The 18,796-nt window shown below is 34.8% G+C and overlaps 1 protein-coding gene across 3 annotated transcripts in view; it reads right to left on the bottom strand.

The window, feature by feature from the left end:
• The window catches only part of PKIA (cAMP-dependent protein kinase inhibitor alpha), a 104,344-nt gene that overhangs the window by 48,402 nt on the left and 37,146 nt on the right, over positions 1 to 18,796 (bottom strand). The window contains exon 1 of one of the 3 annotated variants that reach the window (XM_028518851.2): positions 6,552 to 6,724. The exons of the other annotated variants lie outside the window; for them this stretch is intronic. The gene's annotated coding sequence lies outside the window, so the exon portion shown is untranslated. Of the gene's footprint in view, positions 1 to 6,551; positions 6,725 to 18,796 lie in introns of those variants that run through there. 3 annotated transcript variants of the gene reach the window in all.

The following is an 18,796-nucleotide window of genomic DNA, read 5'->3' as shown; positions in this document are numbered from 1 at the left end:
ATTGAGCAAGGCAGCGGTATAAAAAGCCAATATTCAGAAATCAAAGAAATTTTTGTACACCACCAGTGAAATATCAGAAAGAGAAATCATGAAAAAAATCCCATTTGCTATAGCAAGAACAAAAATAAAGTACCCAGGAATAAACATTACCAAGGAGGTAAGAGATCTGTATGTACAAAACTACACAACACTGAAGAAAGAAATTAAGGAAGACAAGCAAATGGAAGCATACACCATGTTCATGGACTGGAAGAATTAACATAATCAAAATGTCCATACTAACCAAAGTAATTTATAGATTCAATGTAATCCCTATTAAAATACCAATGACACATTTCACAGATATGGAATAAACATTTCAAAAATTTATATGGAGCCATAAATGACCCCAAATAGCTGTAGTAATTATGAGAAAGAATAACAAAGTAGAAGGCATCACAATTCCTGATATCAAACTATATTAAAAGGCCATTGTAAACCAAAGACTCTGGTACTGGCATAATAACAGACACATAGACCAATGGAACAGCATAGAGAGGCAAGAGATAAGCCCATGTCTCTATGGTCAGTTAATATTTGACAAAGGGGGAAGAAGCATAAAATGGAGTAAAAATAGCCTCTTCAACAAATGATGTTGGGGGAGCAGGACAGATACATGCAAAAAAATGAAACTCTACCACCATCTTACACCATACATAAAAACTCAAGATGAATAAAATTGTTAAATATAAGTCATGACACCATAAAAGTCCAACAGGAGAACATAGGTGGGAAAATCTCAGATATTCCAGGCAGCAATATTTTCACTGATATGTCTCCTAGAGCAAGGCACATAAAGGAAAAAATAAACAAATGAGACTTAATCAAAATGAAAAGTTTCTGCACAGCTAAAGAAAACACCAGCAAAGGGTAGGAGACAAATACTATATAATCTCACTTATAAGTGGAACCTAATCAACAAAACAAACAAGCAAGCAAAATATAACAGAGACAATGAAATTAAGAACAAACTGACAGTAACCAGAGGGGAGGTGGGAGGGGATAATGGGAGGAAATGGGGGAAGGGTTGTCAAGGAATATGTGTAAAGGACAGGTGGACGAAGTCAATGGGTGGTAGGATCAGGGGTAGGAGGTGGGTATGGCTGGAGTGTGAGGGAGTGGTGGAGGGAAAACGGAGACAACTGTACTTGAACAACAATAAAAAGAAAGAAAAAATTACAAAGACAAATGAAAACATCAGCAAAATGCAAAGAGAATCAACCGCATGGGAAAATATATTTGCCAATGATATCTCAGATAAAGGTTTGATCTCAAAAATATATTTAAAAACTCATATGACTCCATACCTGTAAACAAACAATAGAATTAAAAGATGGGCAAATAACCTGAACAGACACTTCTCCAAGGAGGACATAAAGAGGGCCCAGAGATATAAGAAAGGATGCTCAGCATCAGTAGCCATCAGAAAGCTGCAAATTATCTTTGGAAAGATAAACAAAATTGACACACCTTTAACCAGGCTCATCAAGAAAAAAAGAGAGAAGACCCACATAAATTCAAAATAAAGGCAGAGAAGTAAGAACTCTTACCACAGAAATACAAAGGATTGTAAGAAATTAGTATGAACAACTATATGTCAAGAAATTGGACAACCTGGGAAAAATGGATACATTTCCAGAAACATACAGTCTTCCAAAACTGAATCAGAAAGAAGCAAAAAACTTGACTAGAGCAATAACAACCAGAAAAATTGAAGAATTAATCAAAAACCTCCCAGCATAGTAAAGCCACAGACCACATGGCAAAGTTTACCAAACATTCAAAGAAAATTTAATACCTACCCTTTTCAAACTATTCCATAAAAATTCAGGAAGAGGGCAGACTTCTAAAGTCTTTCTATAAGGCCAGGATTATCTTAATTCCAAAAGCAGGGAGATATAACAAGAAAGAAAATTACAGGCCAATATTGCTGATGAACATAAATGCTAAAATTATCCACAAAATATTAGCAAACTAGATTCAGCAGTACATTAAAAAATCATACATCAGGATCAAGTGGGATTCATCACAGGGATGCAAAGATGGTATAATATTTGCAAATCAATAAATGTGATAGATCACATAAACAAAATGAAAGACAAAAATCACATGATGATATCAAGAGATACAGAAAAAACATTTGATGAAATCTGTACCCATTTATAATAAGAACACTCAGCGAAGTGGGAAAAGAGGGAGCATGCCCCAACATAATAAAGACCATGTATGAAAAACCTACTGCCAAAATTATACTTAACGGCCAAGAACTAAAATCATTTCCCTTAAGATCAGGAACAAGACAAGAGTGTCTGCTTTCACAACTTCTATTCAACATAATATTGGAAGTGCTAGCCACAGTGTTCAGACAGGAAGAAGAAATGAAAGCCATCCAAGTTGGAAAGGAGGAAGCAAAACTGTCGTTATTCACAGATGACATGGTAGTGAACTTAGAAATCCCTATAGGCTCCACCAAAAAACTACCTGAAAAAATAAGTAAATTAAGCAAAGTAGGGTGATACAAAGTCAATATTCAGAAATCAATGGCATTTTTGTACACCAACAATAAAATGTCAGAAAGAAAAACTAAGGAAAAATTTCATTTACTTTAGCAACAGCAAAATTAAGTACCTAGGAATAAATCTAACCAAAGAGGTAAAAGTCTTGTTCTCAGAAAACTATAGGACACTGAAGAAAAAAATTGAGGAAACTACATGTAAATGGAAACATATACTGTATTCCTGGGTTGGAAGAATTAACATTAAAATATCCATACTGCCCAAAGCAATTTATCAATTCAATGTAATTCCTATTAAAATACCAATGGCATATTCAGAGATGTAGAACAAATATACAAAAAAAAATATGGAACCAAAAAAGACTCCAAATAGCTCAGCAATTTTGAGAAAGAAGAATGAAATTGGAAGGATCGCAATACCTGATATCAAACTATACCAAAAAGCCACCATAATCTAAACCACTTGGTATTATCATAAGAACAGACACATAGATCAATGGAACAGAATAGAGAACCTAGAAATAAACCTGTGAGTTTATCATCAATAAATATTTAATAAAGGGGGCATAAGCATACAATGGAGAAAAGATAGTCTCTTCAACAAATGGTTTTGGGAGTAGTGGACAGGTGCATGCGAAAAAAAAAATAAAACTTGACCACCAACTTACACCATACACCAGAATAAACTCAAAATGGACAAAAGAATTAAATATAGCCATGACACCATAAAAGTCCTAGCAGAAAATATAGGCAGTAAAATTTCAAACATTCCTCATATCAGTATCTTTGCTGACATAACTCCTAGGCCAAGAGAAATAATGAAAAAACAAAAACACTGGGACTACATCAAATTAGAAAGCTTCTGCACTGCTACTAAGGAAACCATTGTCAAAACGAAACTGAACAATAAAATAATTTAAATTAAAAAAGGGAAGGAAAAAAACGAAAAGGGAACTGACTATATGGGAGAACATATTTGGCAATGACACATTGGAGAAGTGTTTAATTTCCAAAATATATAAAGAAGTTACATGATTTAATACCAGGAAGACAAACATTCCAATTTAAAAAAAATGGGCAAAAGATCTAAATAGACACTCCTCCAAGGAGGACATACAGATGGTCCAAAAACATATGAAAAGGCACTCAACATCACTAGCAATCAGAGAGATACAAATTATAACCACAATGAGATATCACCTCACACCTGTCAGAATGGCTATCACTAATAAATCAACAAACAACAAGTGTTGGAGAAGATGCGGAGAAAAGAGAATTTTAGTGCATTGTTGGTGGAAATGCAGACTGGTGTAGCCACCATAGAAGACAGTATGGAATTTCTTCAAAAAATTAAAAATGGAACTGCCTTTTGACCCTGCAATTCCACTTCTGGGAATATACTCTTACACTCCCCAAATACCAATTCAAAAGAATTTACGCACCCCTATGTGCATAGCAGCACTATTTAAAATAGCCAAGAATTGGAAAAGCCAAAGTGCCCATCAGTAGATGAGTGGATCAAAAAACTGGTACTTTTACATGACTGCTTACTATTCGGCTAGAAAAAAAAAAGGAATTCCTATCATTTGGTATAGCATGAATGGAACTGGAGAGTATTATGGTAAGTGAAATAAGCCAGTTGACAAAAGACAAATACCGTATGATTTCACTTACAAGAGGAATCTAATGAACAGTATAAACTAATGAGCATAACAGAATCAGAGGCTTATTGAAAGAAGGTAAAGAGATTAGTCAAAGAACATATATGAAAAGACCCATGGGCATGGACAGTGGTGTGGGGATTGACTATGGAAGTGGAGGGTAGATTGGGTAGAGGAGAGCAAAGGGGGAAAATTGAGAAAACTGTAATAGCATAAATGATAAAACATTAATAATAATAATACATAGAATAAAAATAAAAGATGAAAATAAAAAATAAAGTGTTATTATAGATAGGGGTCATATATTTAACCAATTCTCAAAGAGACAAAGACCAACACTGATGTGGCAGAAAGACTTTTGCTCTAGAATTAGATCAGTTTAGGTTTGCTACTTACCATAATTAGGTAACATTCTTAATCTTTCTGAGCCTGTTTCCTATCTGGGAACAGGGATAACATTATTACAGAAGGATGTAGTTAAGCTGAATGACACATGTAAATGCTATACCCTTTCAGATTGTAAGAACATGCCTAGTAAATGTTAAGTGATCTGCAGTTTCCTTGAAATGGATGAAATCTGTTCTCATGTCCTTCATATTATTTCTTAGCTAACAGTCTAAATATCAAAGCAATATCTAATTAAAAATTATTCTTGTCCTTTCACTGTCCATTTGTACTTACAACATATTTTCCTTGATGAATTGTGTCAATGTTAGTGATACTTATAACTGAAGCCATTACTGTTCATATGTTTAAGACATTTCATCGGCCCTGGCTGGCATAGCTCAGTGGATTGAGCACAGGCTGCAAACCCAAGCATCACAGGTTTGATTCCCAGTCAGGGCACGTGCCTGGGTTGCAGGCCAGGTCCCCAGTGGAGGCCATGTTAGAGGCAACCACCCATTGATTCTCTCTACCTCTTTCTCCCTCCCTTCCCCTCTCTAAAAATAAATAAATAAAATCTTTAAAAAAAGAGACATTTCATGGGAGATCAATCATTACACACAGGGATGGCTCTGCTGTCTCTGTCAGAATTGAATGAGATATAAAGTATGTCCTAATTAGAATTTACTTTCAAATATGAAGACACCAAATAGTTTAAGATATTGATGGGAAAACCTTTCTTTTATGTACAAAATGTTATTTTAATTTGCTCTGGTGGGGAAAAAAGACAGCTTATAGTCAGTCTAATTTGTATCTTATGATTGACTTAAAAGAAAGTGTCACATTTAGAAAGATAAATAAATCTGTTTTCTTTAATCAGTAATGCATAGTTACAAAAATCCTCTTCTGAAAGTGACAAAGGCAAGCACTGTCTGGCCTGCATGTCCAGACTGCTGTCACTGTAAAGGCTAATAATCTAAAATGCAAATAGAGTTAGCACTGCACCTGTGGTGATGGAAACAATTTGTGTACCAGCTATTTCAACAACAGGCTTGCAAACACAGCACATGAGTAGAAAAGTAAAATTGATGCCAAATGTGAGTGCAAGTAGAATAAACAGAATCACAGCTGATATTTGGGGATCAATTATATTCCTGCAGAAAGATTGGTGTGACTTATTTAAATGGAGAACACAGGTGACCTGTGTTATTATGTTGATACCAGGATACTACCAGAAATCATTTGTGATAATATCTGTGGTAGGAAGAATACCACAGGAGGAACTAATTTATAGGAATAAGTAATTGAATAAATTAATATTTTATTTTTACTTTGGCATAACTGTATCAAGTTGGGTTTTCTTGCTATGTTAATAATGAATAGAGATTCAAAAATAAGTTTGGGGTGTTGCTGTTGTTTGTTTTTCCAGAGTGCAAAACACACATGAAAGGGAGAACGTTATCTATGGATGTCGGATAACTGCTCTGTGGACTATACCTCTGTGGTAGACGCATTCAGTCCCGGTCTGAAAGAGGGAGACACTGGGTTCATCATTTCCACTCATCCACAAAACAATCACGCTCTAACGCAAAGACATGAATAGGTACCAGGTGGTTTTTTTTTCAAACTGTAAGAAACCTCCCTCAGTGTTCATTCAAAACCTCAGTTTTTGCGTTATTAGGGTACAGAGTTCCTCAGCAAGCAGTACATGCTTATAAGAGTGCTTTCTTTCTACTGTGAATAGCTTTCAGCTTCTCCATAGTACCCATCTCCTGTCTATTTAATGCCTTTATTGATGACCCAGGAAACTTTCCCAGTGGTACCTGTTCATACTATTTTGATCACCTTAGCATGTTTAAATCACCTACTTACTAGGGTAGGCTGTGAATACGAGGGAGGACTACCCCCCAAAAACAGATTTTTTAAATAAAAAATTGTGTATTGATTCTTACATTTTTATACTTCAGTCACCTTCAAAGCACTCTCCATTGGATGCAATACACCTTTCAAGATATTTTTTCCACTGCGCAAAACAGTTTTCGAACTCGTCGATTTTGATGCCTTTTATTGCTTCTGCCAGTTTTTGTTTCACTTCTTCCACATCAGCAGAATGTTTCCCTTTGAGGACTTTTTTCATCCTGGGAAATAATAACAAAAATATCGCTTGGGGCAAGATTATGTGAATAGGGAGGGTGGGACACAGGCGTCATGCCATTTTTTGGTCAAAAACTGCTGAACATTCATCTCGGTGTGGGCAGGTGTGCTTGTAAATCACCCATCATGAAATGAGCAAATGCTTTGAAAGAGTCTTCAAAAAAATTTCACTGAAGCTGAATGCAGCCCCTCACAACACCAGCTGGTACACTGATACAGATGGGTTCCTAGAACACTCAACTAGCAAGGGAAGCCTGTACTACACAGGGCCTGCCCTCCAAAAGATAAGTCCATTTTTATGGGTCCCCCCTTGTATGTGAGGTTTAAATAAAAGAATGCTTGTAAAGTACTTCTGACTGAGCTCACGCATAATATGAATAGTCAGTAGCTACTGACTAGCATTATTATTATATCATTTATATTTAAACCAATCTGTACTAGTTTGGGTGTTGCTTCATGATTCTCTGTTTCTATCACAATACCTCTGTTTTTGGTCCTCAACTGGAGTAAAAGAAATAAATGAAGGTATACTGATTATCCTTAGTGAGAAGCTATACAGGGTATAGAATTATTGGAGCATAAGACTAAAACTGGCTTAGATTTGAATTCCATCCTTGTCACTAACTTGGACTTCCCTTTACCTCAGTTCTCTTACCGTGACTTGGATATAACAGATGTTTTCAGGAAATTGTTTAAGGATAAAAAATAATTAAAATAGTGTTTGGATGCAGAAGAGGCATTTGTTGCCTCATTTAATGTAAATTGTTAGATAATGTGATTGAGTTTTCAGGATCTGATGACAGCTAAAATTAAATAAACAAATAAATAAATTGTTCACAGCATTTTGCATGTAATTCCAGGATTTTGCTATTATAAAAATCAAAGCTTTCAGTTTGCACAAACAACTCATAGAATTGTTACAGAGAAAAGAATTATTGTTCTTGAAACACAGACTACCATCCTGGAGAGAACAAGCAACATTTAATGTAGTCAAAATTTTGGTCAAAACTGTAATGATGTCTCCATCTGGTCTGGGACTGAAATTCCAGATACAACTTTCCCCATCACAGGCTTGAAAGCTTGGCAAATATTGAAGTGTAATCTGTAGTTGAAGAGCTTCATTTCCTTGTCTCTAAAATGGGTATGTTAATACCATCTGATAAGTGCATTGTGAAGATTGAGTAAGAAAGCAAAAAAAAAAAACCCTTCTGGTACCTGACAGCCAAGAAATACATCTTTCTGCTCTTTTATTTCTTTTTCCTTCCTTCTTTACTCATCTCCTCTTCCTGCCCTGAGTTCGCATTGCTTTATGTCCCATGGTGCTGGAGTCATTGCCATGCTTTCACTCAGATAATCTCATATAACTTCTAGCATAAGAAACAAAGAAAGCCTAAGAAATTACTAAGGTAAGCCCTGGCTGGTGTAGCTCAGTGGATTGAGCGCGGGCTGTGAACCAAAGTGTCGCAGGTTCGATTCCCAGTCAGGGCACATGCCTGGGTTGCAGGCCATGGCCTCCAGCTACTGCACATTGATGTTTCTCTCTCTCTCTCTCTCTCTCTCTGTCTCTCTCTCTCTGTCTCCCACCCTTCCCTCTCTAAAGAAAATAAATAAATAAAATCTTTTAAAAAATTACTGAAGTAAACAGTGCATTATTACCTCATTTTGACAACTTGATTTGTCCAGAAATATAACTATTGATTCTTCTTTACTAGTTGCTTCTTACCCATGGGCACATATTAGGTGTGTATCAACTACGTTAAATCCCTAAAAATTTATCTCTATTGTCATTTTGCATTCCCTTTATATCCTATAGCTTTCCTAAAAGTAAACTCTTATTTCTAACCCTTTTAATACCTTCAAAACTTCTTTTTTGAGTTTTACCTTTTATTATATTTTTATTACCATTTAGTCCCCTTATACTTCCCCCTCACTGCAATCACCACACTGTTGTCCATACCCATGAACCATTTTTCTTTTTTACTTAATCCCTCCACCCCTACCTCCCTCTCCTTAGCTGTCAGCCTGCTATCTATCAATCTGTCTCTATTTTGCCTATTAGTTCAGTTTGTTCATTAGATTCCACATATAAATGAAATCATATGGTATTTGTCTTTCCCTGACTGGCTTATTTCACTTAGCATAACGTCCTTCAAGTTCATCCATACTGTTGCAAAGGGTAAATTTTTCTTCTTTGTTTATGGCTAAGTAGTATACCATTGTATAAAAGTCCCATAGTTGTTTTATTCATTCATCTGCTGATGGACACTTGGGCTGTTCCATAGCTTGGTGATTTAATAGTCATACTAATTGGAATTATATTCATTGTTCTTTGCTTTTTCTCTGATTATATCAAGTATCATCTGACTAGCTAATGAAACAGATTTTCTGAGAAAGAGGAAGGTAAAGGGGGAAAAAGGATGAGTAAGATAAGACAATTAGTGAAAGCTTTAGCAGTAATAAAACTAGTAACATTAGAGTTCATTAATTAGTGATCAGGAAAATTTTGCCATGCATTGCCATTAATTGGCCAACTAGAGTGATTAGGTTCACACACAATAAAACAGCAAAGAGAGGAAAAACTGCTGTTCCTGTCGGCTTCTGCTTGTTGTCACAACAATTTGTGAATTGTTGTGAATAAATTTTCTTCATACGTTTAGTGTTACAGCATCATAAATTCCACAATAAGAATGATTTAAGATAAGTGTAAAATCCATGCAAAGTACAGAGTGTTTTAAACTCTGAAAAATTGAAGCAAATTGCTATGTCCCGGCACCCCTCTTTTTGTGGAATGTCAGAGCCAGCTTTCTTTTGATTCAGAGCTACTGTGCTCTAGAGAAAGCCTAAGAACCATCAGGCAAAGCAAGAAGCTGGCTTGAGGAAATTAATGCTTTTTCTTCACTTCTTAGCAAAGAGCAGAACATCTGATAAAAAATAAAATCCCACTTTTGTTAAAAAATAGTAAATTATGGAATGCTATAAAATTGATTATTGATTTTGACTACTAAATACTGACCCATGTAAATGAATTGGAGTCTAGTTTTGCTATCTGATTCTAACGTGAAATGCATTCACATTCAGGAATCATTTGAAAACAAATTTTTTTGGTAATTGAATAATGGTAATGAATAATAAGATCAATTTGTTTTTATTTATATAATTGTTAAATGTAAAATAATAAAATGTAGACTTTTTACTTTTTCATTTTAACTTTGCATGTGAGACAAAGAAAATAGTGCTTTCTGTCATATCTTAGTGTTTGCTCAATTATTACCATCCAAATTCTTAACTGACAGTATTTCCTGCTTGTGCTTTTCAGAACAAACTCCTTGCCTGTCAGTGCCACACACAAAAAATCAGTAGCCATAGGAGCCCTTTCAAGAAGTCATTGTTATTGATCCATCCCTCAAATATGACCCAATTTAGCAATAAAATGATGTCGAAATGAATAGTTTCTTCTTAGTGTGTTAATAACTTTGGTGGGTTTAAATATCTTTTTGAGATGACAGAACTGACTTCTATACAAACACACACAAACACATATACACATCATCTTAATATCCACTTTCCATCTGTAGTCCACACTAAATTTTCCCAGCCATTCACCAACACCAAATCCACCTTATCCAACTCATTTTCCCTGTTTGCTGGTTTGGGTTCAAGAAAGTGGGAGCAATTTTCATGTCTGCTTTAGTGAACTATATCCAATAAGGAATGATTTTTATTTCTGATTTCTGGTATCATGAGCCTTTCATACAATTAATTCTCTCCAACTATATGGCTTGCAGGACTCATCTTACGATTGGAGATTCAGAACAGTTCTGATGTCTGAAAATGTCTTCCCATCTTACTCACTGAAGCTTGACAGTCACCTCTAATCCCTTTATTTCTAAACCTCATCCCTTTAGCGTACTCCAATCTTACTTTCCATGAAATCCAAATACTCTCAGACTTTAATGTTTTACTGATTTTTCCTCAGTCTGAATGATCCAAAAGCAAGTTTTGATAAAGCTTAGGAAGGAAGAGAACTTTGGCTCATAAGGCTACTGTGGAGGATATTACCCTCCAAAATATGGTATTACCATATTTTGCTGTGTATAATGTGCACTTTTTGCCCAAATTTTTGAGGGAAAAATAAGGATATGCATTATACATGGGTAGTACCTGAAGTACCTTGTATCTGTTCTTGCATTTTGTAATTATTTGTTACATAACATTTCTTATACCGTAACATGTTAAAAAATAAAGGCTAAAATCCCTTTATAATACACAAAGTAAATATGTAAATATAAATAAAATTGAATTAAAAATTAAAATGAAAGATTTTTTTCTGAAAGTTTGGGCCAAAAACATGCATAAGCATTATACACAGCAAAATATGGTAAGTAACACAGAGAACAGGAGAGTAAATCAACTCACAGAGAAAAGCAACTAAAAAAATAGAGCTTGATGAAACAGGCACATCACAGTTTTGCCCAAGGTCTATTCTAATTAATTAGAAAGGAAAATTCTGAAGATGACTGCTATCCCTGTGTAGAAGTTTGCCTGCAAAGCATAACTTATAAATGCTCTGTGCCTTCTGCATATTACAGAATGTATACTAGGATTCAAACAGGGCAAGGACTACACAGACTCCCACATGGCCTCATCCATGCACCATTTGAAAGCCTGCCCACCTTGAGCATCAGAAACTGAATTGTAGAAATCTGATTCCTATGATTTTAAACTTCTTGTTTCACAAATTTGAAACAATATTTTAAAACTAGGCTCTTCAAAAGACCACAGAGAAGACTATATTATTATTATTTTCAATAAATATTTGTTCATTTTATTGAGTATTTCACAAAGACATATATATCTGGAATGGAAGAGCCTGCAGAGGTCTTTTACCTGGTGTGTGAATCACCTGGACTCAACTATGGCTCTGTGCTTAACCCATCATCCTTTGAGCACTTATTTCATTAAAAAGATCATTACTTTACACATGACTCTGTATAGGTAATGAATTCAATATTTATTTTTGAATATATTAATTGTTATTTTACTTATTGTTTTTTCTAATACAATTTATCTCCCCTATTCTCTCTTCCACCTCCACCCACTCCCTTGCCCCCACAATTACTATTGTCTATGTCTATGAGTTCTCACTCTCTCTAACAGACTCATAGATAGAGAGCAGGCTGACAGCTCTGGGGGAAGAGGGTGGAGGGATTAAGCAAAAAAAAAAAGACTGTAATATTATTCATTGCAAATAAACTAATACTAACTGTAATATATTATGAATGTTCCTCTAAGTAAATATTTATATATTACATCCTCTAAAATGTATATATGATTTTGGTGTTAACCATAAAATCCCTTACAAATTTGTTGAAGTTCTTGGCTACAAAAATATGTCCCTGCCTTAAATCACAGTTTCCATATTAGTGGCATCCACATACCCCAGCAGGTTAATTTTTACTCTGGTAAGCTTCCAGTAAGCCACTTCATTGAATCATGGATAAAATACAAATGGCAGAGAATTTCCCATTTCTGTTCATAATTTAAAACATTTTAACTAGAAATGCAAAATCTTCATTGATGATTTCTGTAATTTGCTCGCTTCCTAAACCAATTTGCTTTTTATGTCAATGTTAAGTTTCTGTATTTAAATATCTGTGATTCACCTCTAATGTGTGTTTTCTGTTAAAGAGTTTGTCTTCCTTTAGAATTATTAATAGGAGAAGTGGTATTTCTGTGGGATGAAAAGAGTATCTTCCCTACTGCTTAGCAGCAAGTACTTTCGGACTAAATCCTCAGTTTCACAATCAAAACCCTGGCCTGACATTAATAGTGGGATTAAAATCTGCTTTCACTTCATTGTGATGAAAATATTTACATTAATTTCTCTTTGTTTTAGACATGGCATATAGGATCCAGTGTGGGTGTGGCCCATGATTCTGCCTCGAAGACTTGTTGCTTCCTACTTCTTTGTTAATGCACCTTTTACCAGTTACTGGGACCAGCTTTGTTTGCTGCTGTTGGTTCCCAACAAGTCTATATTATGAAGCATAAAATTATTTCTTTGCTCAGTCTGTAAGTTATTTCACTCCCCTCCCCTCCCCTCCACTCAACACACTCTTGTTTTCTGCTGCCTATTTATGCTTAACATCTGTAAATAGTCCATTGGGTTTGTTTTTATAGTGGACTAGTTGTTGTCCAAGATTCTGCTGTTGATCTTGTCTGTTTAAGGATAACCTTTCAATGATGTTATAAAACTTCTCAAAAAAATGGAAAACAGATGTGCTCAACTAACCATCTACTAAAGACTTTGAAAGAATGCCAGTTGTTTTAAAACAGAATGGCTTGATATAAAGGGCTGAAGCATATTACATCTGCACCTGCATGTTTTCTGCTCCCAGAACTAAAAATCAGTTCTACAACATATAATCAGACACAAAGAAAACCGAAAAGAAGCCATTACAACATTTTTCTGCCAGTCATTTGAACAATAATAGTGTACGGACCTGATATTTCTAATATTCACATAAAGATAGTGGCTAAGTAACAAATTCAATAAAACAATCAATTCTTCCATGAGAGAAAGAAGAATGATGCTACTTAGAGCTGATGATCATGGACATGGAGTATTAGACCTGGAAGGAATATCAGAAATGTTCTTCTCAAAAGGAGGAATGTGAGGTCTACAATGGTTAAATGACTTGTTCAAGACAGAAAAAGGACTAGGATCAGAGCAGTGGTCTTCTGCCTCCCTATCCAGGACCTGAAATTATTCTTCAAACTTGTTGAGTGTTTACATACAGGGATGTCCAACCTGTGGCCCAGGATGGCTATGAATGCGGCCCAACACAAAATTATAGATTTACTTAAAACCAGAGATTTTTTTGTGATTACATATCACAATGTATCTAATGTGTGACCCAAGACAACTCTTCTTCTTCCAGTGTGGCAAAAGGTTGGACACCACTGAATTGAGACCACATGTACTGGATTTATTTCCATTACTACTAAAAGAAGCAAGCCCATGCTTTTACCGGTATTGTAGTGTAAAATCAGCCCATTAAATTAAACTAACCAATTTAATTAATCTAGTATTCCCAAAGAGACAGAGTTTTGAAAGCTTTTTGTTTGTTTGTTTGTTTACTGGAAATGGGAATTAGATAGATAATGCATATATATTTCAAATTCAAAAAATAAGAATAAAAGTTTTGATTTTCGTGTTTTTATCATCTAATTATATATGGTGACATAAAAGTAGAACACTGAAGTTATTAGTAGTTAATTAGATATATCTGTAGTATTTATTTTTTTTGTAAATATCTTCCTTTATATGCCACTAAAGTTTTAAAGATAATAAATGGGCATAGAAATATTATGCATTATCAAACCAACCCTGATAATCTTTTTTAAGTACCCTAAATTATGTAAAGGTTGAAAGTACCATTGTTTTGTCTATTCTATAGAAAGTGGTTCATGTTTAGCTATGAAATAATGGCACGTGATTCTCAGACACAGTTCTTGCATTAAAAATTCTTTTTCCCATGATGTATTGTCTTTTCACAAAGATTTATCCCAAAGAGTTTGCTTTTTTCAGGTTTGATCACTCTTCACTATTATTCCCATGCATATTCTAGTTAAGGGTGCTTGATTCTGTTGCCAAGCAACCCTGTAGTCTTGCTGGGGCATGATGATGAACTAATAATTATTTTAAATATGCCTGTTTGTATGTGATCCCTTTAATAATATCCTTGTATTTTTGTCCATAGGCTTTATTCTAAGAAGCTGTATGAGAGGGCTCTTCATTTTAATATATGGTTCTATAAGGTATAAGTCATAGAATCATGTTTTCCAGAGGACTTGAAAGAATGCCAGCAGGGTACTGGAAAAGTACATGCCTTACTTCCTCCTAGTATTTTTTTTTTCTGGTAAAGGGTAAAATCACTCAGATGGCAAATCAAGGAAATCACCAAAGGATTTCACAGAAATGTAAAATAAACAAAGATAGTCTTTTGCTGACTAATTTTTTCCTTCTTACGTCAAATTCTTAATAAAAATTGTCAAGCCATATTATTTTGAAAAATAAGTTTCATATAAGCTTAACAAAGGTGTTTCAATTTTATCAGGCTTTCAGATAAACTAAACTGTTAATTGGATTCTCTCTCCCTGCTTGTTCTTTGCTCAGACATTCCTCCCCAGTTCAAGAATACCCCCCTCTTTTAAACAGTTTCTTTAACCAGAAGGGACTGGCACCAGAGGTTTTAACATTTCCTGCTGATATATAGGGACATAAAGGGATTACCAGCACATCTCTTGCAGATGGAGTTAATAACATTCCCAAACTGTATCTGAAAAAAACAAAAAGGTTGATTTTTGAAGCAGGCTTTTTACGTGATAACGGAATCAAATAAACAAACATATTTCTTAAGCATCACAATGTCCTAAATTCACGAGAAGAGCCCCACTACGTCATCTCCATGTCCATCCAATGTATAGCTGATGATGCTGCCAAGAGACATTATCTGTTTGTGGTGATACCAATCATCAAAAGTTTTAGAAGGTATCCCAAAACATTGCCTGCCTGCTTTATAGCCTTCCTTATTTCTAGCATTTAAAAATACATCTAGTCCTGGCTGGTGTAGCTCATTAGATTGAGTGCCAATCTGAGAACCAAAGGGTCACTGGATGGATTCCCAGTCAAAGCATATGCCTGAGTTGTGAGCCATGGTCCCCAGAAGGGGGAGTGTGAGAAGCAACCACACACTGATGTTTCTCTCCGTCTCTGTCTCCTTCCCTTTCCCTCTCTCTAAAAATAAATAAATAAAATCTTAATAAAAGAAAGTAATCTTAAAAGTACATCTCATATTCTGTCAATTTTATTTATATTTTGAGGGTGATCCCTTCTTAGGGGTATCATCAAATACACAAAGTTAAAATTTTTCATTAGTTTTCTCATTCTCTAAAACTATTATATTTTAAGTTTAAGGCAGCCAGGTTTAATGACTTTATAACTTCAGGCCATAAAGGTGAGAGTTGAAATCTTGGCTCAGTTTTATAGCTATATGGCCCCTATAGGTGTCAGTTTCCTTATTTACAAAGTTGGGTTTGTAATGCTTTCTTCACAGATAAACGATTCAATCTGATATGCTAACATGGTGTCTACCATATAGCATGCAGTATGCACTAAATGTGAGCCTCCTTCCAGGGGTGTCCCCCCTTTTAGTTTTCTAAGATTCACTAGAAAATTTATACATTGTAGGAACACCTGGCCTTAGAAAATATTCCCTTACAACCTTCAGTTTATTTAAAAAAAGGCTCTTAATACTTTTGTAATTCCCACATTCTTATTTCCTATGTCACCACCTTTGTCTGAATTTATTTTAGAGTTCAGTTTATTTTATCAGGTGATGATTAAGGTACGGTGAGGTCAGGGCCATTACAGTAGGTCCTGAGGTTAAAAATATAAACAATGGCTGTCTTCATGAAGCTTGTAGTCTAGTGTCCAAAAATTGCACTTTGACTTGATACATTTGTGACATTGGCATGCATGCCTGTGCCACTATGAAAACAGCACATCAATTTTCTAAATCAGACTAGGGAGAATGGGAGGTTAAGGGGTTACCTGTTATCATAGGCTTTTCTCTAGATTTGAGAAACGGATCTGAATCACAAATTTGTATCTGTGTTTCAGGTTTGAATTAACCAAGATGGCCTTCAACTTCAGACAGATTTCTTCCTTATGGTGAGCCTGAGACCTCCACTTACTTAGAGCATTTACTTTAGAAAACTTGCAATCATAAATTCTTTCTCTGCCCCTTTGACATGTAAATCTTCTTCCAGCCTCTAGACAATTTTACAACCAAGGAATGTTTTCCTTAAGGACCTGGGAGCCATCTTTTTGAAATGTAATCATCAAGACGGATAGGACCCCTATTGTCTGTGGGAGGGTAAACCCAACTTCAGTAAGTGCCAGTAAGTAAACACAGGTGACCTACCTAATCACACTGACCAATCTCCACTCCAGGACTATTCCACTAGCTCACTCCAGTGCTGAAACACTCCTCCAACTTTTGATACAGTAGAACTGAGTCTAGTCCCTTTACCCTATTGCAATAGTCTTGAATAAACCTCCCTTTGCCTGTTCAATTCTCCTTTTTGACAGGATGTATCCAGGTTTCCTACAAGGGGGAGAAACTGATTTTTGTCCAGTATTTACTTACTTAGATCTAGCACTTGGCCAACTTTTGTAATTGCTGGTTAAAATAGGCCCATCATGCCAATGCCTAGAGGGAAATATTTTCACTGGCTCTGAACTCCTTCAACAGAACAAAAAAAAAGGAAATCTTAGTTCATTCAGTATCTTGTAATTGTGACTAGAATTATTTTTCCAAAACATATTTCTTTATACTTATGCACTAAATGTGACTTTCCCTCAGACTATGAGTCGACTAAAGTATTCACTCTTCTTAGAAACTGTAGTCATTCTTTTGGCATTTCAGTGACTTCAAGGGTTCAGAATCGTGAGTGAACTTGAAAGCTGTTCATTGTATTCACCATCTATAAATTACTCAACCAGAACTCCCCCTGCTGTACTCTCAATGAAGCTCACTACAGGATAAACTCAGGCTCTGGACTCATGTGTGGTCTAAGAAGACTTCAGCTAATAATGGTTTTAGGCAAAATTTTGGATTCTATAAATGGATGGAAATTTCCAAAACATCATAATAAATTGTAAATTATCTCCAGGAAAAATTGAATAATAAAACTTTCTAAAGATTGCTGTAGAAATTAAACTTAAATTTAAATTTAATTCTAAGGTTAATAAAAATATTTAACTTCACTTTGATACTTTTTCAATATAAAATTTATAAAGCCAGAATTTGTGTACATCTGGTGTACCAGATTTTTCTCCTTCCCCCAAATGTTTTACTAACATATCATACAACATATGGCACCTTATTTTAAAGAAATATGGGAGAACGATTTTGATTACCTCATCATGCAATATGGAAATTCATTACTTCTAACTTTCTTGGACAGTTTTTAAAAAGATGCCAATCATGTAAACCTTACAAACATCCATATACATACATTTTTCTTCTTGAGGAAAAGGCATATTAGTGAAAATAAGTGGTAATTAAAGTTAATGTGTTAAATTTATGTAGTTATAATTTAAGATATAGAAAAGTGGTTTTAATATAAAAATAGGTACATTTTTCAAATATACTGGAGATTTATAAAACCATTTCATAGTACATATGTTTGTCCATTATGTGAGGTTTAGAATATACTTTACTACCTGAATGAGCTGAGTATGATATTTTATAATTATACCTTTGCTTTTATCATATGTTGTGAATGCAGAGTCTTTGGTCAGAAACATATCACATGCATTATAATAGCATCATGATTAGAAAATGCAATTATTCTTTTAATATATAATTTAACATGAAACTAGGACAGATTTTCAGCAATGAAGGGAATTGCATATATTTGACTTTGGTTGGCAGGCCTGTTTCTCCCTGTTAAGTACTCAGTCTTCATATTATACTTCAGTGTGCTCTTAAGGAAATCCAGCTTTCTTTGTTCTGTTTCTTTCTACAAAATATTTGGAAAACCCATAGTTATTAGCTCCACGTGAAGGGGTTGTATATATCAAAATTTCTTCACAAGCTCACATAATCTAGGTACTGAACAATTTGTCCAGAATCCAAACAAATTAGCTGAAGAATTAATTATGCAAAAACTCTTGTAACATACTAGATTCCAATGAGCTGCAGTTTTATTAACTTTATATTACTTGGTAAGCTCAGATTGGGTCCTTGAGTTTCTTTAATTTACAAATGCTTAAGAGCACACTTTAAATGCAGTTATATTATAAAACTATGATATGAAATGCAGTAGAAATATCAGCAATAAAAGGATAATTAGTCTTGTGTGCCCTTATTGTTTTATGATGAAGAGGGAATCTCAAATCCATAATGAGGTTATTAGTATGTTTCTGATAGTAAGTTCTTATCTTCTGAGAGAGAGCATTAAACATTATATC

The sequence above is a fragment of the Phyllostomus discolor genome, chromosome 7 (genome assembly GCF_004126475.2).
Source record: "Phyllostomus discolor isolate MPI-MPIP mPhyDis1 chromosome 7, mPhyDis1.pri.v3, whole genome shotgun sequence".
NCBI lineage: Eukaryota > Metazoa > Chordata > Mammalia > Chiroptera > Phyllostomidae > Phyllostomus > Phyllostomus discolor.
The sequence above is the reverse complement of the archived record's forward strand: the minus strand, read 5'-3'. Positions and strand labels throughout refer to the sequence as shown.